This window comes from Falco cherrug, chromosome 7 (genome assembly GCF_023634085.1).
Source record: "Falco cherrug isolate bFalChe1 chromosome 7, bFalChe1.pri, whole genome shotgun sequence".
In the NCBI taxonomy this organism is placed as follows: Eukaryota; Metazoa; Chordata; class Aves; order Falconiformes; family Falconidae; genus Falco; species Falco cherrug.
This window is the reverse complement of record NC_073703.1, coordinates 5,789,797-5,808,836: the sequence shown is the minus strand read 5'-3', so window position 1 is coordinate 5,808,836 and position 19,040 is coordinate 5,789,797. Positions and strand designations below refer to the sequence as shown.

The following is a 19,040-nucleotide window of genomic DNA, read 5'->3' as shown; positions in this document are numbered from 1 at the left end:
TATATCCATGGAGAACTGTGAACTTTCAGCATTATGAGAAGAGAAACTCTTGGATTATCAATGGCCTAAACAACATATCAGCTCAGAGACTCAGTATACTCCTGGCTAAAAGACATTACAGTCACGATATTTTGCATATTCAAAAGCACAACAATATCTGGAGAGCTTCATTTGCTTTATAGACATTTAAGATTCCTTTGATCTCCATACAGAAGGACCACCAGCATACCAAAATGAAATTTACATGTGCCATGATATGGAAAATTGTCTCAAAAATATGAATTTTAACTCTGCAAAATTTTAATAATTTTTTTTCCTGTAAATCTATCTAAAATAGACTATTTGGGTTTATTTGCATGCACTTCAGATGACCCACTTAATTCATACCTGGCTTTTCTACATCACTTATGCATTCATCTCAGAACCATGTTCTGTTAAACCTTCAGACCATCCACCTTGTCTTGGGGGGCAGCTAAAGCCTCTTAAGGAACAAGGACCAGGGTGTCATATTCCACTATCATTCCATAAATGAATTCCCACTGAAGTGAATGGGATGTCACATAAAAAAAATCAATGTTAGATGCGTCCCCAAGCAATGTTTTCTTCAACCATAGGTTATGTTTTTGGTGATGGACATGAGTTCTCATCACTGTTGACAATTTTTACATACCTAATTAATTCCCTGAGCTCCCTATTAAAACTTCATGCAGAGCCTAGCCACAGTCTAGAGGTGGCATTTTTTGCTGGAGAAAATTCAACGTATTTGGTATGTGTTCCTATCACTTTTTAATAAAACAGGAACTAATCTTGACATCTGAGTCAACAGGCATTTCATCCAAGAAGAACAGGATAAAGGTGACAGGATTTGATGGAAAGTAGTGGTTTTTCTATGCAGTATGTGGAGAGCTTGCATGCTAAGACAGCGACATTGTATAAAAGCAAAGCAAAACTTGTTCATACTAATCTATAGAATAAATTAAACAGAACTCTTTAAGAACAAATGAACATGTAAGACAAAGTGATACAATTCTCTATTATTAATGGTGGTTTAGGCTGCGAATAAAGCCAGAAAGTCTACTGTCTAGGTCCCTAGGATCTTTTGCTCCCAAATAGAAGTGCTCTGCAGGGGGACGCTCAGGCATTATGCACACAATTGATAGGCTTTTCAAAAGTTGCTCATAATGACAGTACTTATTCCAGCCAGACACTTACCCATATGCTTAGATTTAAACGTGCTTAAAACCATTTCTATTCAGCAAAGCATGCGATTAACTTTAAACATGTGCTTAAAAGCTTTGTTGAACTAGGTTTAAATAAGTAGATATTGCGAGCAAGGAGAACAGACACAAAAGCGACCACAGAGCTGGAGCCAGCCAAAACTGAGCAGAGTCAGGTCCCACGGGCCCGCAGGAATGGGATGCCAGCCTGACACAGACTGTCCCCAACAACAACACAGACGCGGTTTTCACACAAATGGCACAATGGTAATGAAATGTTACAATCTGTTAGTTTAATGTTCCGACTTAATATGGCCAGCTGCTTTTCAGGCAGCAGTTCTGTACTGTAAACAGTATCACAGGGTCAGGTCTGAAGGAGTAATAAACATGCTTGAAAGAGGATTCAAAATGCAGACTTTGCTCCTGTTGGTGTGAATCTTCCCCTCGCCTCCACCTGCCCCCTTGTGCCACTTCCCTCTTGTCTGCTTGTTCATGAATGGTTCATCTCTGATTTCAGAGAAGTACATCTTAGCTGAAATGGGTTTAAACCTTCATTCAGGGTTCACAGAGCTTTCCCCACGAATTTGCAGAACACCACTTTTGATGTTCAGTTATGCCTCAAAGCATGTGTGCGGTAATTTTTTTGGCAGCATTCCTTCTGGAAAGTCCAAGTGATATTAGGGCTGAGCCAGGGCCTGGCAAAGTCCAGGTGAACATCCCAAGGAGCTTGACTAGTTGGTCTGTCAGTCTGTCCTAGGGACACTAAAGGGGTCAGGGACAGATGAGATGCTCTAATATCAAAAGTTTCTGTAGTGCCTAAGAGGCTCTGTCTTTTGCATTTCCTTGCAGGGAACAAAGAAGAAGTATATAAAACCTTTCACTCAGCTGCTGAAGTCTTCATTGTTGCAAAGATGAAGGAGCTGGGGCCATTTAGCAATTAACTGACATTTTAAAAAAACAATTCTTTTGCAACATTCAGGCAACTCTTTTTATTATCTAGTTAATGGCAGCCCTTACCAAAGCTGATTTTATGTGTAATAAAACTTCATTACTATCTTTTCTTCTGAGAGAAGGGGTGCAGAGGACAATTAGAATAAGAAACATATGGTTTCTTATACTTTATCAGTCATACATGTATATATGATGCATCACAGGTATCTAAACCATTCTCCTTTCTTTTTTTCCCCATCTCTCTTTCTTTTTCTGGCTGTGTAACTGCTGTACCCTTTCATGTCAGAGGTCACCTATCAAATTCTACTCTTCTTTTTTTTCCCAATCACAAATCAATGATGAGGACAACAGAAGGTTAGAGCCTTTTTAAAAATAGCACTGATGGTGCTGTTTGCTTATTCAAGATCTGCTGAGTCTCTCTCAGGCAGAGACTCCTAAGCATTATGTTCCAAATCAGCAAAACTGGGGGCTTGCTGACCCCCCGCTGAGCTGCAGCTGAGGAAAGATGGATTAACTGTCTGTCCAAGCTGCCGTGCTCCAGCCCTCAGATTCTTGCTGGGTACTGTCAGTGTAGCAGTTGGTGTTAAGACGCAAGGAAAATGAAGGGTGAGCAGGGAGCACTGTCACAGTGGAAGGTGACAAGATGACATGGCTTTTAACTCTTTTTCAATCAACAGAGGTTTTCAGCTAGCCCATCTCAATTCAGGTGGATCTGGTTTTCTATCAATCATTGTTATTAGCTTTATGATTATTATTCAATTATCAGAGAGAAAAATAATTCAGAGAGAAAAAAGTGGACAGTTGATATTTCATATGATATAGATTTAAAAGCACAAGACCGAGATTTTATAAGAAGTCACAATTCGGAGAGTACACATTATTTTCTAACACAAAGAAAGGAGAGAGTGTAACAAACCTGAACTGTTTCTGCACAATATTTAAAGAAAGCATGGGGACTTCCTCAGTGGGAAAAATTCAGTCTGTATTACATCACTGCATAATTTAGGTGCTCCTCATGGCTATTCTGTCAGCCTCACCTCATAGTAAACAATGCTGTAGGCAAATAGCTATAGGTTTATGCTTTAAAAATTTTTCCATTGACGCTGCTGAGGCTACATCAATGGACATCCACTGAGGACCTACTTATACCACTTCTCTGCAGGCTCAAGCAAAAGTAGCTGGACTGTGTGGAAAAGGCACTTACTAAAACACAAACACTTCTATCACAAAGAAAGATCATCTGGAAAGTGCTGGCAAAGTATCTCTCCTTCTCCTATTTGTTCTAACAGGACAAACCAAACTCAGCTGTCACTTGCAACGCTGCAAACAAAATAAGCTGGTGTAAATTGACGAAACTTCATCTGGGGTTGAAAGTGCTGCTATACACCAAGTGAGGATCTGAGCCACTGGCTAATTTTACTGGTGTTGCTCTGCTATAGCCCAAAGTAGGATTTTTCTCTCTATCTTTTGTTTCTGTTTAAGTTGAAGCAATTTTATGAATATGTTTAACAATGAGCACCCCAGGGACAGCTTGGTAAACCAAGCATGAGAGAGAAGAAAGAAATTATAGATCTGTTTTTCAGGCATTATAGTGTATACGCAACTCAGTGATCATGTCTTTATGCATACCATATCCTCACTGTGACAAGAATAGATACCTACATTACTGCAAAAGTCAAAGGCACTGGATAGAGGAGAAGTGATTTAAAAAACTTGCTATTGGGATGCAACTGTTTTCCATTCTTTGTAATTACTTTAACTTTCAACATTAGCTTTTCCTGTGAGCAATTCAGTAAGCAAATCAATTTCACCTTTTCCTAGGAGAGGAAGCTATGTGGCAGAGTGTTTCAGATGTGTGTTCTTCATCTGAAAACAGCTTTATTCCTTATTTCAGTTGGAGGTATAGTCTGTACCTATTTCCATCTAACTTCCCACAGACAGGTATATTTACTTTACCATGTATGTGGTAGTGATAATCCTTTAAAAATCCAGGAGGGAACTCAAGAACCCCAGCTTTTCACTGTGATATACAGAACTTTCTCCCAATCATGGGATGGCTTAAGATGAAAATCTTACACAGAAACCATCGGAAAGCAATTGCAAACTATTTTAGGCAGGCATCATTACTACCTCAGCGATCTGCACTGGTGAATTTATGACAACTTCAGTATCTGTAGTAATTCTAGTAAAATGATACTGCATGTCTTTGGAATATCTTTGGGAGACACGCTTTCTGAAAAGCATGTGGCACATAAAGGCTGTGGGGCAGAACAGCATTGAAGTGTGAAAGCGCTCAGCTGGGGCAGCCAGAGGATTGGGTTACATGCCAAACTCACCCTGTTGTAGTCTTTTAGACCATGTCGTAGGACTGGATGTTCCTTCATGCTAATTCAGTGCAGTCTTACAGCATTTGCTTTGCTTTAATCACATGCATATGCATATGTAAACTTGGCCTAGGATGTGCTAAATATGTTTCTAAATATGGATGAACTTCTGAATTGAAGCCTTATCACAGTCATATTCCCACCTTTGTGAAATGTAAGAAGCAGTGGGAGGTGGTTTTTGCTTTGCAGTATCATAAAAATACAATGTTAAAACTGGCTTCATGCCTATTGTATGGGAAATGATCTGAGAGCCTAGCATTTAAAGAGAAGTGGCTGACCTACTGTGAAACATGAATAATGTCCCACATTTCGTGCCTTGGTCTGCCCATCAGAAGGCCTTCTCTGACATTTAAGTATTGTTTTTATATTACTTCAGTATTTTCAGATGAAAGGTGCTAATATCCCATTATTAAGTGAAATTCATTGCATAGCTGGAATATCTAAGAGTCTGATGTTACATGAGACACACTGAGAACTGTATTATTTCACAGAGTAAAGTGACTGTACTACACTTTACAAAGAATCTCAACATTCATATAGCTGAAAGAATTATTTAAAAAATACATTTTTAATTTTAAATTAGAATTTTTAATCAAAGTGGTAGATTGCAGCAGCTACACCCAACCTAAATGCGTGACTCAGTTCCTAGTGAGGATGTTCTTTAAACAGATGAGCAAAGTTTCAGGCTGAAAAATATCCTTACAATTACAAGTGCCTTCTATAAGTACAAACGGGAAAAGAAACCTTCTTAGGAAGGAGAATGTATAGTGTATTCTTTACATCCAATTGTGCTGATTTTTTTCTCTACTCTTTCAGTCCTCTCTTTTTGTTGAACACTTGGAGCCCCGCTAGTAAGTGTGTTTACAAATTTATTCTTGACTGCTTTGTTTCTCTGACTCTCAAAGGGGTCAATAAATGTTGGGTTTTTTTTCTGTATCAGTTTCCCAGTGAGGCAGAGAAAAGAATCTTGGTCAATGATCACTAGAAAGATGCACATGGTATGGCAGAATAGCTGCTGAGACTGATGCATTTGTGCTACATCAGGTCAATTTGTCCATTCAGTTTTGCTTCCAGCTATGAAAATTGTAGAAGGTTGGAAGTTTTGTTCACTGTCAGTGATTCCATGCTATTTTACATCACTACAGACTGTGCATTATTGGTTTATGAATTCAGGCCTTAAAACCTCATGAGAAGCCTTGATTGTGGAAGTACAAACTCTTGCCATCTTAAACATGTACATGCATAAGTGCACGTTTAATTCTACAGACTGGTTTTGTGACAGGTGTAGCAGCACAAGCAGCAAGATAAGCAAATCAGTGTTCACCCTCTCCAGTTTTGACCCAGTTCAGTGCCCTTGGAAGTCAACAGAAACCCTGCAGTAAGCTGGTATAGAGAGAGATACAGAAAAAGCCCACAAAAAAGAAGGAACTTCACTATTCCAAAAGCAGGGTCCTTATGACACTATCTATTAGTATATTTTCTGTTGGCTGACTATTACGTACTTCATAACAGATAAGGGAATTAACTGTTCTACCAGTAGTACACATGGAGACCACACACCACCTTGCACACTGTGTTTCCACTGATTTCTAGCACTGGACTGGATCCTTCATCTGCCCTTCTGCTTTTTCCTGACTGTTTCATCTTTATTCTTTCCACTGTGTTATCAAGCATTTCTTTGCATACACCAAGAAGAAATTATTGAGCTGTTACTCTGGAATGCCAGGGCTAAAGAACATGAACTCTATTGTAGTGTGTATCTTCCTAGTTTATGCAGCTGCTGTGATGATTAATTCTATGTAATACTTGGAACATGAAGGTATATAGCTATGAGTATCCATTAATTATTATTATTGTATAATGTCAAGCAGAGGGCAAGCCAGTTAATAGTAACAAAACTCTAGTATGTACTTCCAAACATGGAGCAAAATTCACCAGATAAAACTGAATCTTGTATTTAAGATCTTTGCTAAATCTATTCAAATTTTATCTGTGTTGGGAAACTATATAGATGGGTGTTGGAACTGGACCACTGTTTAATAGTGTCTTCCAAATGCTGACTTTAGAAGTACTATTTTCCTCTAAGCAAAACTTAGCTGATCCAGATATTTCAACATTTGTGACCCTAGTAGTCTCTTTCAGAATCATAATTGTTAAAACATTTGAGATTTCTATACTGTGCTAATGGAGAGAAGGTGAGCTGGTGCTAGGCATCTGCTTCTTGATAATAATTATCACAGTAATTAAGTTTTGCTATAACTGTTAAAATAAGAATCCAGTTTTGACATTTATAAGAGTGGCATTATGAAAAGCTGAACTCAGAATTATCTCTTTATCATACGACTAAAACAATTACAGATGTTCTATTGATGTATGCTGTGGTCCTCTTCTCAGCAGAATAATTATCTTTTAATGAGCACACATTAATGTAAATTGGATTCATCAGGAAATAAATTTCACAATGAATGTGAGGCACTCTACAGGTAACCTTTCATGAAAGCAAAGCAAATACTAATTTTGATCATTTGTGGACTAGAGATTTCCTTTCAGATTTGAGACAAGCAAGAAAATCTAGGTGGATCACATAGTTTCCTCACATTCTAGGCAACTTGAAGGTTTCACGGAAATAAACTGAATTTGTCACTTTTGTACAATTTGCCTTTGGTAAAGGATGGATATTAATGCACATTTTATCTTGGTTCCTACTTCCATCATGTCCTTAAAACTTCAAAGTCATTTGTGCCATGGTACAAATAGTGGGAGTCTCAGTGCCAAAAGCTGCTGTTCTCGAGTTATTCCAGAAACAGTGTTCTAAGAATACCTGGTACCTTGCTGCTTCTGCTCCACTCTGTGCCATATTCTTGTCTTGAATTCTCTAACAATCAGGTTTCACTGAATAATAAATATCCTGCTTCATATCCACAAAAAAGGAAAAGAAAGACCAATTTTTACAAACTCTTATGAATATATAAAAATATTATATTATGAATAATACCACAAGTAATTCTGGTGCTCACAGTCACTTGACAATCTTAAACAAGATAGGGTTAACAAACATTCATAGAGAAAATTGAAATGTAAGTTCCTGCCTAATGAGATTCTTCAATCCATATTTTCTATTTTAATTTCAGTGGAGTTAGAAGATCATCAGTCTGCAAACCAGCCAGCTTCAAAGCATTTACAACTCAGATTTGAATGACATCCTGTTGCTCTTAGGAAAACCAACATGGCCAACTGGTTAATATCAAAACTAGTTGTGAAAAGCAAAACAACATTTTTGTGTTCCTAAAGTTGATTCACTATTAAAACAGTGAACTGGAGAACAAGGAACACCAGTCATGGTATCCTTCAACAGTCTGGCTTTGGTTCAACAGCTGCCTAATGCTGACAACCAAATATATAATGTGTCAATTTTGGATGAGACTGGATAGTTTTTGCTATAAGTCTTCAACCTAAGACCTTAACGAGTAACTCAAAACATGTATAGACAAGGTGTGTCTACTGTGATTCACTGGGATGAAACAAGGTTCCATACAATCTTCTAAAACTCTTCTGTATTCTTTACCCTAAAAAAAGCTACTGAAGGAAAAGACACAGTTAAAGGTAAAGCTGAGTTTGTAACAGAATACGGGAAAGAAGCAACTCCCTAAGGATTCGGCTTGTGGTAGATAAGCCTTTGCTCAAAGTGTGAAACGCTGAGTGCCCTGGTTGTTCCCACATCACTAATAAAGAAAAGGGTAAGTCAGATGCGGGGCAGCTTGTCAGAGAAAATTCATCTTACCATTAGTTGTGTTCTCCTATGTCACTGGGCTAAGCATGATACACACAGAGCTAAAATGCAGTCTCTGCCACAAAGAGGTGACTGTCTAAGGAGTCGAGGCTGTGGGGCAGAGGCGTGAAGGCAACCTGCCCTAATGCATACAAGTTAGCTCCCAAACTTCAGACATCAGCACCTCCTATTTAGCCAGAGCCTTGAGTGAGTTCATTCCACTTACGCTGAAACCCCTGCGTGTCAACCAAGAAATTTTGAGAGTACATGCATATACACACGACTGTCACACCAAATGAGCTGTAATGCAGACATATTTCTTGTCTAAGTCAGGAGGCAACAGATGTCTAAAACCAAAGAGAACAAAAGGGAACAAGAAGATGATCCCTGTCAGTGACAGGCTTACCAGTACACTAGATACATAACTGTCATCAAGCTTTTTTGTGGGCCTTATCTCTGTTCCAGAAGCGAACAAAAGGTCTATGTATTACTTCAGGTCTATTTTGAGGACTGAAATTTGATTTCATAGGTTTACAGGCTTGGTTTTGGCCTTCTGCAGAGAAGGATTTTCTCCCACATTGGAATATTTAAAATAATATTCATTCAATTATGGCGACTACATCAGCTCTTTTTCCCCCTGAATAAAATGGCCCACTGAAATTCAACAGGATATATATATTGAAATGCATGCAAATTGTGTACATACATTTACACCCTCACAGATATGGCACAAGTCTCCATTAAAAAACATTCACTTTCTTACTGCAGCTTTTGTCTGCAGATTCTAAATGTCAATATTATCCCCAGTGAGAAGAGAGAGGAGGCTGAAAGGTTGGTAGTTTTAGAAAGCTAATTGCCATCCGTAAATTGGAGTTATAAACACACCATGCCTTCTGCAGCAGCGAAGTGCAGGAATGCTGCAATTTCAGGTCTGCCCAAGCTAGAATTTACAGAGGTGCACCTTGTATTACCATGGTCGTCACAGGAAATGAATTCATGTTAATGAGAAGGTATATCAGTAGATTAAAATAACATTCTTTACAAGTTATTGATAATAGGCCCTTTGAAATAAAATGGAGAAAAAACCCTGTGCAAAAATCGACTTCTACAGATTGTTCCCTGTTTTCATCATGGACTTGGCCAACATATGAATGCCCAGCACTAAAAGACAAGCTTTAAGTGATTTTTTTTAAAAGATGTCACAAATAAGAAATAACACTCTATTTGAAGCAGCAGTGATCACCAATTTGACTCCATATGGCATTTTTGTTGCACATCAAAAATGGATGTTAGTCAGAAACTCCCTCCCCCATCGTTAATGCTAGGAAAAACTGAACACCAAATTTCTTTTGGCACGAAGACAATGTAGTGGATGGAGCAGTTTAAAGGTTGTGCATTAGATTTTCACTGAATGTCACTGTGCCTCTGTGGACAAAACAAAATCACAGAAATGCACTACTTTTTATCTAAAATGGGTATGCCACTCCCTTCAAATATAGCCCTTTATCAAAACAGTTTCACAAGGTTATTTAATTGGAATTAATCTTCGATACTTTCTAATATGTCACTCTTGATTTTCAAGTTTGGCTTTTTGAGTAGACTGCCAATAAATAAGTGATTTTTTCCACCAGCAGGTTACCTCTTGAAGACAGTTTTCTATGGATGAAGGGAGAAGGGATGTGTTGACAGTGACAGATACCAAGACCATATGCTGCCTAATCTCATCTTGAGCACATACTCTGAACCTCATGAAATCTATGTGATATTTAAATATATCTACAGTACACAACTCCAGGTCCATCAGATCTCTATCTAGCTCCATGTTCTTGGTCCACACATATACCCATGTTGCTAGTTGTTCTACAATATTAGATCCTGTGGGGTAGGTGTTTAATGATTGCCTACTCATTTCAATGGATTTTCTGAGGTTTTCCTAACCCTGCCTGAGATCAGTGTTTTATCTTCTGCAACATTATCAAAATATTTTTAATGTTTTCCCTGTCTTATCAAAGTCATTGGGCATTCAGACTAGATTCTGCGCTGAAACAATGCTGCACTGATTTTACTGGTGTAAAAGATCTCTTTTGTTTTCTTCCTGAAGTAAGATTTATACTGTCACTGTGTGTCTATGCCTGCCTGCCTGCCTACCTGCCTGTCTCCCACCCTCACTAGGAACTTATTTTAACCCACTGGCCAACTTCAACAGCTTTTGGCAGACCAGTAGCATACCAAAAATGCTGCAATCCTCAGGCTGCAGTTAGGCAATGAGACAGAAAAGGAGATTTTATTACTGCCCTGAGGAAAAGAACCCTCTTTTTAAGCATCAAAGGATGTGTATTGGACTAACAAGTAGGAGGCAAAGGTTTTAAATTTGGTCTCCTGATAATACAATCCCTACCACAACAAAGCGTAAGTTCCTGACTGGGGCTGCAAAACACTACTGTAAATATTAATACCAACATGATCCTCTTTGTCTACCAACTAGGAATAGCAGAGGTGTGGTATCATTTAATAAAACAGCCTTTCTATAATTACATAGGGATCACTGCTACAAGTGCAGCCCAGACACCAAAGCTGTCTTTTGCCTCTGCTGAGATTACAAGTGTGACAAGTGTGATTTGGAGAAACACACCATGATGTTACAATTTCATGCTCAGTTTGCCATGCTTACAAACAGGCAATGGGAAAAAAAGCCTTCAACTGGAAATGGAGTAAATTTGCTATGGAAATCACTGAGAGAAGATAAATATAGAGTCCTACGATGTCATTTTTACAGTCAATTTTCTCTCTGTATCTGAAGTTTATATCAAAAGAAGGGAAATTACATAAACATTTCATCTGGACTGTAATAGTACTAAATTAGGTGCTCTAGAGATTATTTATATAATGTAGATAGGCTGTCGGTGGCAAATATGAGAATTACAGTAACATTGAAACAGGATCCTCCCTAATTCATGTACAGTAGTAAGTGAGAGCTTATGCAACTTTTAAATAAACATTTTTTACTGATATTTACAATCGTTTCAGCTGAGCAGTGTGTTGAAGCAATAGTTATTCTTTCCCCTCACGCAGAGACTTCCTTTTGAGGAACGTGGTGCACTTCAGTATTAAATCTTACATGAAGTTTTATGTCCATCATTTCAGTGACGATACTGAAGCACAAGGTACTAAACAAACTGCCACTGGTCCCACACCAGGTCCATGGTCAGAACTGGCCACTGGAGTGGACGGAGGTTTCTCCCAGTCATGAGAGTCAGTCATTTGTTCCAACTACCAGAGACATTCCCTCGCAAAACAAGGTACTGTGTGTACATTCCTCAGCATTCATATCTCGTCCACCAAACATGCAGCAGACGAGACATCACCCACTCAGTTCATCTGTCACCAAGGAAAAGTCACGTTTGCTTCCTTGTTGGGATTCTGAATTAGAAGCAGAGGTAAAAGGTGGGTTTTTCTCTTTGACTTACTCCCAAATTATAGCTCTGCTCAAACAGTGGGAATGAAATACTCTTTGAAAATCCTTACCAGATGCATTCTGTTTGGTGAAGAAACCAACAGATGCAAATGTATTAAAGCCAATGCCTCCTGTCCTGGCAAAGGAGCATTTGTGGTGTAGGCTATGAAGAGGGGAGGGATAGCAGCCAAAGTCCATCTCCAAGTGATCTCAGTGGGAGTTAAACTCTTGCTTGTGCACTGGGAATTGGGGCGTCAGAGCTGCTCACCTGTCCAGTTCCTCAAAGCAAGTGGAAACACAGCCAGCCTTTCCCAGGGCCGCACTGGCCTGGGGGCTGTGGGGCCATGCTGATGAGGGAGGAGGATACTCACTCTTAGAGGTGTTGACTCATCTAATGAAAATCAAATCAGCTGCTAAAGCTACATAGTCTCCCTTCTGTGGACAGGACTGCAATGTATTCAATTACTATTCAGTAGGAAAAGTAAGTTCTGTTACCTGCAGCCACAGAATTAGCAGTAGAAAAAGCCCTTCCTACAGCCTGTGACTCACTAAATCACATTCTTAAGTAACATCTGGAACATCTTTCCCCTATTAGCTGATACTGCAGTAGTGGCAGATGCACAACAAATAATACATTATACAACTGTACTTCAAAGACCTGAATAGTGCAAGTGTGGTATCTTTCTTAGATTCAGTTTATTTAATGCTTTCCATAAAAAGCATGTGTTATATTTATATATTTCTTTTTCAACTGAGTGCTTTGACTATGTGTCATTCCAGTTTTCATTCTACTGCTTGGTGACCTGGCTGCTCCAGTGAGTGCAAAGGCCATTTGAGAAATAAAATGGATAGAAATACAGTTATTAATCAGCACAGCTTACTGAAAATAAGCATGCTGCACAGGGTCAAGCCCCAAGGAAAGGAAAAAAAGTCATGACATTTCTAGGAATGCCACTGGGAGCTGTGTGGCAAACCTCTGAATAATGAGATGAGAAGGTAAAATGAATGTGCTTTGAGTGGCCTGAAGGGTTAAAAATCACAAACCTCTGTCTGAGAGAGGAAACTTCAACAGGACTTAACCGTGCATTCATGTTCGAAAGGAGTTCTCACAAAACTCCTCTGTTTCCATTCAGTTTTGTCTGCTACTCAGATCTTTTCTAGAATACTGCCCCAGGACCACGCCATATGCCAGAGGGAAGGGTACAAGGCAAAGCCCCAAAGCCTCACAAATGTGCTCAGGGGGGAGGCATAGGCCAGCTCAAAGTAAACTACTAAAACGGGACATACCAGGGTCACCAGAGCACTGTCCACTTCCTGTATCATTACAGGGCTGGCAAAGAATTACGCTTCCCAGAGCAGCAAACTGGATGAGATGGGCTGAATCCCTCACTAGAGGCTGCCATTCACATTAGAAACCAGCCCATGAAGTGAAATTATCCCATTACAGGACATTTAACTCATAAGCAAATAACCTGGGCTACGACCACCCAATACATGACTCTCATTTTAGAACCAGGTCACAACTCGAGCAAGACATGCGATTCTTATTGCCATCAGGTGCACATCAGTGCAGTAACTGTTTCTGCAACATCAGTCCCAAGGTGCAATATGTAGCCAGTGTTGGAACGTGGCCCTAGCATCGCCTGCTGTGAAAGAACATTTCTAAACAACTGGCTGCAATTATAGATGAATAACAATTTCAAATTAACAGCCAACTGACTTTACAAATCTCACCCCTACAAGACCACCATATATTCAAAAGCTTTTGGTGGTTTATATATATATATACACACATACAAAAATTGATTCTGATATTTAAACAAGTTAATCAGTTCACAACTTTAATGCACAGTACATTTTCTTTACTGTATCAACTGTACACTGCAATGGAGATTAAATTAAGAATGTTGTAGCAAAGCATAGACCACAGTTTATAATAGATTTGTAAGTACTGTATGGACATGTTTGTCTTTTCTTTTATTTCCTCATAAGCGATGCCATTATGGCTGCCATAATTCTTATTTACTCGACTTCTAGGCTGCTGGCAATAGCATAAAAATAGATTTCGAGAATTTATGTCATACATGCATCATAAGGAGGCAACAAAAGAGCACAGGTGAGATTTATTTAGGTTTAGAGCCAGTGTTCTTCATATTCATTTTCATGCTAACCCTGTTCCCCCAAACAGAAAAGTTCGTCGCCTTGCTTCCCAACAGAGTGAGGACCTGAGGTTCCCAGCAAGACAAAAAGGAACTGCTACAACTGTCTGTCTAACTCTGGGCTTAGTTTTGATACAGGAATTGGAAGACAGCACAAATAAATTCCCACAGGAACACTGTTGTATTCCCCGTATATTCAATCCCAAAACTGAGGAGCTCGTTTCTAATTAAAAATGTACTGCATGCAACAAGACATCTCCTTTCAGCTTCACATAGAGGAGTTCATCTAACAGCACCTGGAGAAACCAACACTGATGTTGAGAGGGCATCAACTAATATATTGCTAGTCATTGGAACTGCACCAATGTGGGATCTGGACACCAGAGTTGAAAGAACAGTGTTTCAAGTGTCATTCCACATGAATAACATCATGGGATATTGTTCTGCTTGTGATATTAAATGATAGAATTTAATTATTACTCTTTTCAAGGCTGGCTATTTTCAAAGGCAACGCCTGTTTGCACACTTGGCAGGTGCAAAAATATACACTCTCAACAAGCTAGGGAGTACTGCTGGTAACTTTTATCAGTGGTGTAGCTAGGCCCTCTGTAGAGGTCTACTGAACTGTGGTCAGCTGTGCAAGGTACCGATGGTGCAAAACCTGAACCATCACTCTACCCACTTTTCCTTTCATGCGCATCGTTGTTTGTTGAGTGACAAAGCAGGAAATATTCATTACCTTCATGTTCTGGGATGTTTGCTTTAAGAGGACTTTCCTTCCACCTATTATAAATGTTCATAAATCCAGAGTGAAATATTCAATAAAAAAGGGAAGATTTGCAGTTATATAGAGAAGAGCTCAAATAAAGTTCATGGTTTCTAAGTAATGCAGCTTTCAATTACCATACCCTTTTTAAACTGTGAAAGATGTAATGTTAATCAAACATGTAATTTGCAAGTGTTTTTCTTTAGTAAATGTCATGTACAAGTAGATATTTAGGATGTAATGCAAAAAGTAATTGCAGTTGGATAACTTTCCATGGTAATATTTATTTACATTAGAGCAGACACGAAGATTCCTGAAAAAGGAAATGAATGTTGTGCATGAAATCCTAACCCCACTGAAGGCAATTCCAAAACTCCCATTGCCTTCCAGAACTAGCATGTCATCCTTTATTAATTCAGTATGTTAACTACTCCCTTTCCTTCTTATTATTAAATGAGAGTGAAAAATTGAGTTAGCATAATGGAGCTCTATGGATAAAGTGTTCAGACTTTCACCAAGGCAAAAAATACCAAAAATGATGAAAAGTATCTGAAAACCAGAAGAGTGGTGAAGTCAGATATGAACTCTAAAGGCAGAGGTTCCATTCCAGGGTCACAGGATCCTTAAAAATTCCCAGGATAAAGTTTTCACAGGAGCTTATTCTTCTGTTTAGGCACCTAAATGAGGATTAGAGCACCCAGAAACTTCTGCCAGGTCACTCCAGCCCAGATATCTAGATTTCTCTCACAAGTCAGTCCTGATCTTGCTGGGGTATCCCTCCCACTGCTACTAGGTATAAATATTGATGAATTGTTTTATAAGGCTAATAGCCAAGTTCAATTTTACCAAAAAATACATTTCTACTTTTACTAAAAGAGTGCTCTTTACACACATCAGCTAGAAACTAACTCCTTTATCTAACATGCAGGGGTCAACAGGAAAGTATTTTAAGCTGAAATGCTGACTGACAGTGATGCCTATAAAGAGAACAGGGGAACTGTCAACAAGATGAGGAATTGGATGCACCCAGTACGAAAACAATCTTTACATTCATGGAAAGAGGTTTCATAATGGGACATCCTGCACTGTGAACTGCAGACTCTCAAACCACCCATAGAGGTCAACTCTGTGGCTGAGTTAATAGTTAAAAAGTAACTGTGAAGTCCTAAATAGGGGCTTTCATCAGAAAACAAATGTTCTTTCAGAAATTCTTTGCCAATGGCACATTTAAAACTTCTGCAACATCCTCTTAGGAAGACTAAAGGCTCTGTTCTGCTTTCCGCAGTTATATACACATATTCCCCAGCACCACCACCTTTGCCCTTCCCATACATTTTCCTACAAGACACGTGCAGTTTATTAGCTACAGAGCAGCCGGTAAACAAGAGCATCCAAGACAGACAACTGAATCCTGGACATGGGGGCCAAGGGTCACTTAAGTGCCAGTCCCACATACTGAGGAACAAGGGTTCCTCTTCTGGCATGCAGTGCATATGTTAGAATGATGTAAACCCCACCTGGACCAAACATCTAAAACTGTATTTGGCAAGTAGGAGGCAGCTCCAATACTGCACACACAATGTAGCTGGCTTCCTAGTATGTGTTACATGGTTCACACTGATATTTTCATATAAATAAACTGAATACAATTTTTTTTCTTAAGACAGGCTACAAAATTCATGGCAAGGCAACATTTACAGTGAACCCATCAGCCAGCAATTTGCCTCCACTTGTTTATGTTTACAAAGCATTTTCCTTTGCCTGGAAAACTGGTTATTTTATCAAAGAAAGCTATCAGCTTCCTTTAGTACCTTAGATAAATATATGTTGTAGTTTATCCCATTTTTCATTTACTTCTAGGCATTTGATTCTCTTATTTCCTTCAAAATGTATTCTATGATGTTTATATTATTGAGATTGGAAAAACAGGCCTCTAGCTATGTGAGCTATTTTTTCACCATTTTGTAGCAACTATGTTTGATTTACTTCGAGTACATGATACTGTGACCAATCAATGAACTGCTACAGTGGAAGAAGACTCTGCAGGGAGAGACAAAGGCTATGTGTCCTTGAGGCTCAGGGATGAATGAGTGATTGATCACAGTGATTACAAAGGAAGTTGATCTTCTCTCAACAAAAAGGGAAGCAGAGGGGAGCCTTTGTTCTAGATCCACTGGCTGTATCAGCTGCGTGGATCAACCACCTCTGTAACTGCTTTTCCCTGTGTTAATCACAAGAATGCAAACATACGTGTTCCTGAGCCAGCTAGACCAGCACTGGGACTGTCCACCTGACACAACCCAACATGGAATATAAAAAATCAACAACGAAGAAGTTAATTTTAAAGGGAGCATGGGTTTGAGCTGGTTTCAACCCACATACTCCTTCCCAGCAACTGGGGATGCAGGGCATTGTGACTTATAAAGACCAGTAATGAAATTCATGTTTGTATTGTGATTCAGCTGTAAACTGCAATTGCTACACTCTGCTTGTACTGTAATTTAAGTGCATTGCTGTATCACCCTGCTAAATAAAAACACCATGTAACTTCAAATAAGTAATCTTTGTATTAAGCATTAAACCCCACACATGTGCAATAAATATCTGCAAGAACCTGGTCAGCATATATCGGACTCTGACAAGTACCCCTTTCACCTTGGCAAGATTTATTAACAAATCCTCGCGATCAGGTCAGATTTCGTATGCATGGCTGGCAGATTATCTGGCTTCTCTTACCTGAGCATACTAATGTCTTCAAACTTTGCTTCTACCTCAGTTGTGGTTATTTCTTTCCCCTTTACTTATCTTCTTTTTGACCCCATATTTACCTTTCTTGCAGAACTCTGGAGAAACAATCTGTCTAGTTTTGGTGACACTGGTGCCCTACTCCATTTCAACTAAAGCAGAACTCTCCCATCCTTTTCTCTTTTTACCTACACAGCTGCTATTTTTTTAATAGTCCGTGATAGGCATAACCCAACTTGACTATAACAAATATCACTTTATCCCTAACATATTTTGACTTCTAAGATGTAGTTGTGCCTGCTCTTCAGTTCCTTTTTCCATTCCTTACAGATCTCTATTTATTTCTACTATCTTTTCCTTTGATAACTAATATGAAAATGGCTCTAGGGTCTCCAGCTACAAGTTCCTGCCTCTTAAGCTTAAGTTGCTGATTCCTGACAGTTTTCCCAGAACCTGGACTTGGGGGCATCTATCATATGAAATTTCCTGAGTGTTCCAGGCCAGAAGACATTCAAAATTAATTTTCTTAGTTTTGAATGTTTGTTTTATAGAGATGTCATTTTTTTTTCTTTTTTACTTCCCTTGGATTTAAATGAACCAAACAGTCATTATTCAGCCTGATGCTATTTTCTGTGGCTGGGTCATTTATTCTATCTTCATTATCTAGTGATACTACATCTGAAATAGTATTTTCTGGGTTCAGTAATCCGTTGGCAGGAATATCTACTATTTCAGTAACACTTGTTCTCCAAAATATATCAGAGAAATTAAAGCTTGGAAATGATACAAGTCCTAGATATATTTCTCTCTGTAGTAACATTTGACAGGCCTCTCCATATAGCCAACTCAAGTGCTAAACCTGCAAAACAGATTTCTAGCACTACACCACTCAAAACTTTTAGCAGCCTTTCCCGCAGTGATTTTGACCTAAACAGATGTTGATGGATCTTTACTATCCTTTATTTCTCTTAAGCCAATCATAACCCTACAGCATAATGCTATCCTGTCAGCTTAACTATCTTTCATATATAGACTATAATAAAGTGGCTCTGTGCATTTTATAATCATGTAATTACAGAATTTTGTACAAAAGTCTGTGCTTTCACAGATAATGCCTCTTTGCATGCAGTGTGTGATGGAGCCTTTAAAACTATAAACTGAGTAAGAAGTGAAGGAGTCTTGCTTTCCCAAATGTTTGAGACTTCAAAAAACAGCTCTGTGCAGAGCGAGTTTCTCATAAACAGAAGGAACCAATGAGATCTGTGAGTGCAGCTAAATCACACTGGGTTTTCCAGGCTGCGCAATTTAACTCTAAATTCCTCAATACAGAAAAAGTGATTTGACTTTATGGGGTCTTTCCAGCTCTCCTTTTCCTCTCCAAAACCCCATCAGGTGCAGAGAGGGGGTTGGCTGTATCTGACTGGTGGTTGAATTTTTCGAAAGACCACATGCTTATTTCCCATATTGTACAACCGGTCTCAAATTGGTCACATCACTGGTCTGAAAGCAGTTCCACCATGCCTGGAGAGGGAGGTATCATTTCATTCACCTGACAGGCGTACTGCCACTGCCTTGCAGCAAGAGTTTGCAGCATG

At 39.0% G+C, this 19,040-nt stretch overlaps 1 protein-coding gene across 3 annotated transcripts in view; it reads right to left on the bottom strand.

The window, feature by feature from the left end:
* The window catches only part of MEGF11 (multiple EGF like domains 11), a 288,743-nt gene that overhangs the window by 149,073 nt on the left and 120,630 nt on the right, over nucleotides 1-19,040 (bottom strand). The gene's annotated exons all lie outside the window — the stretch shown is intronic.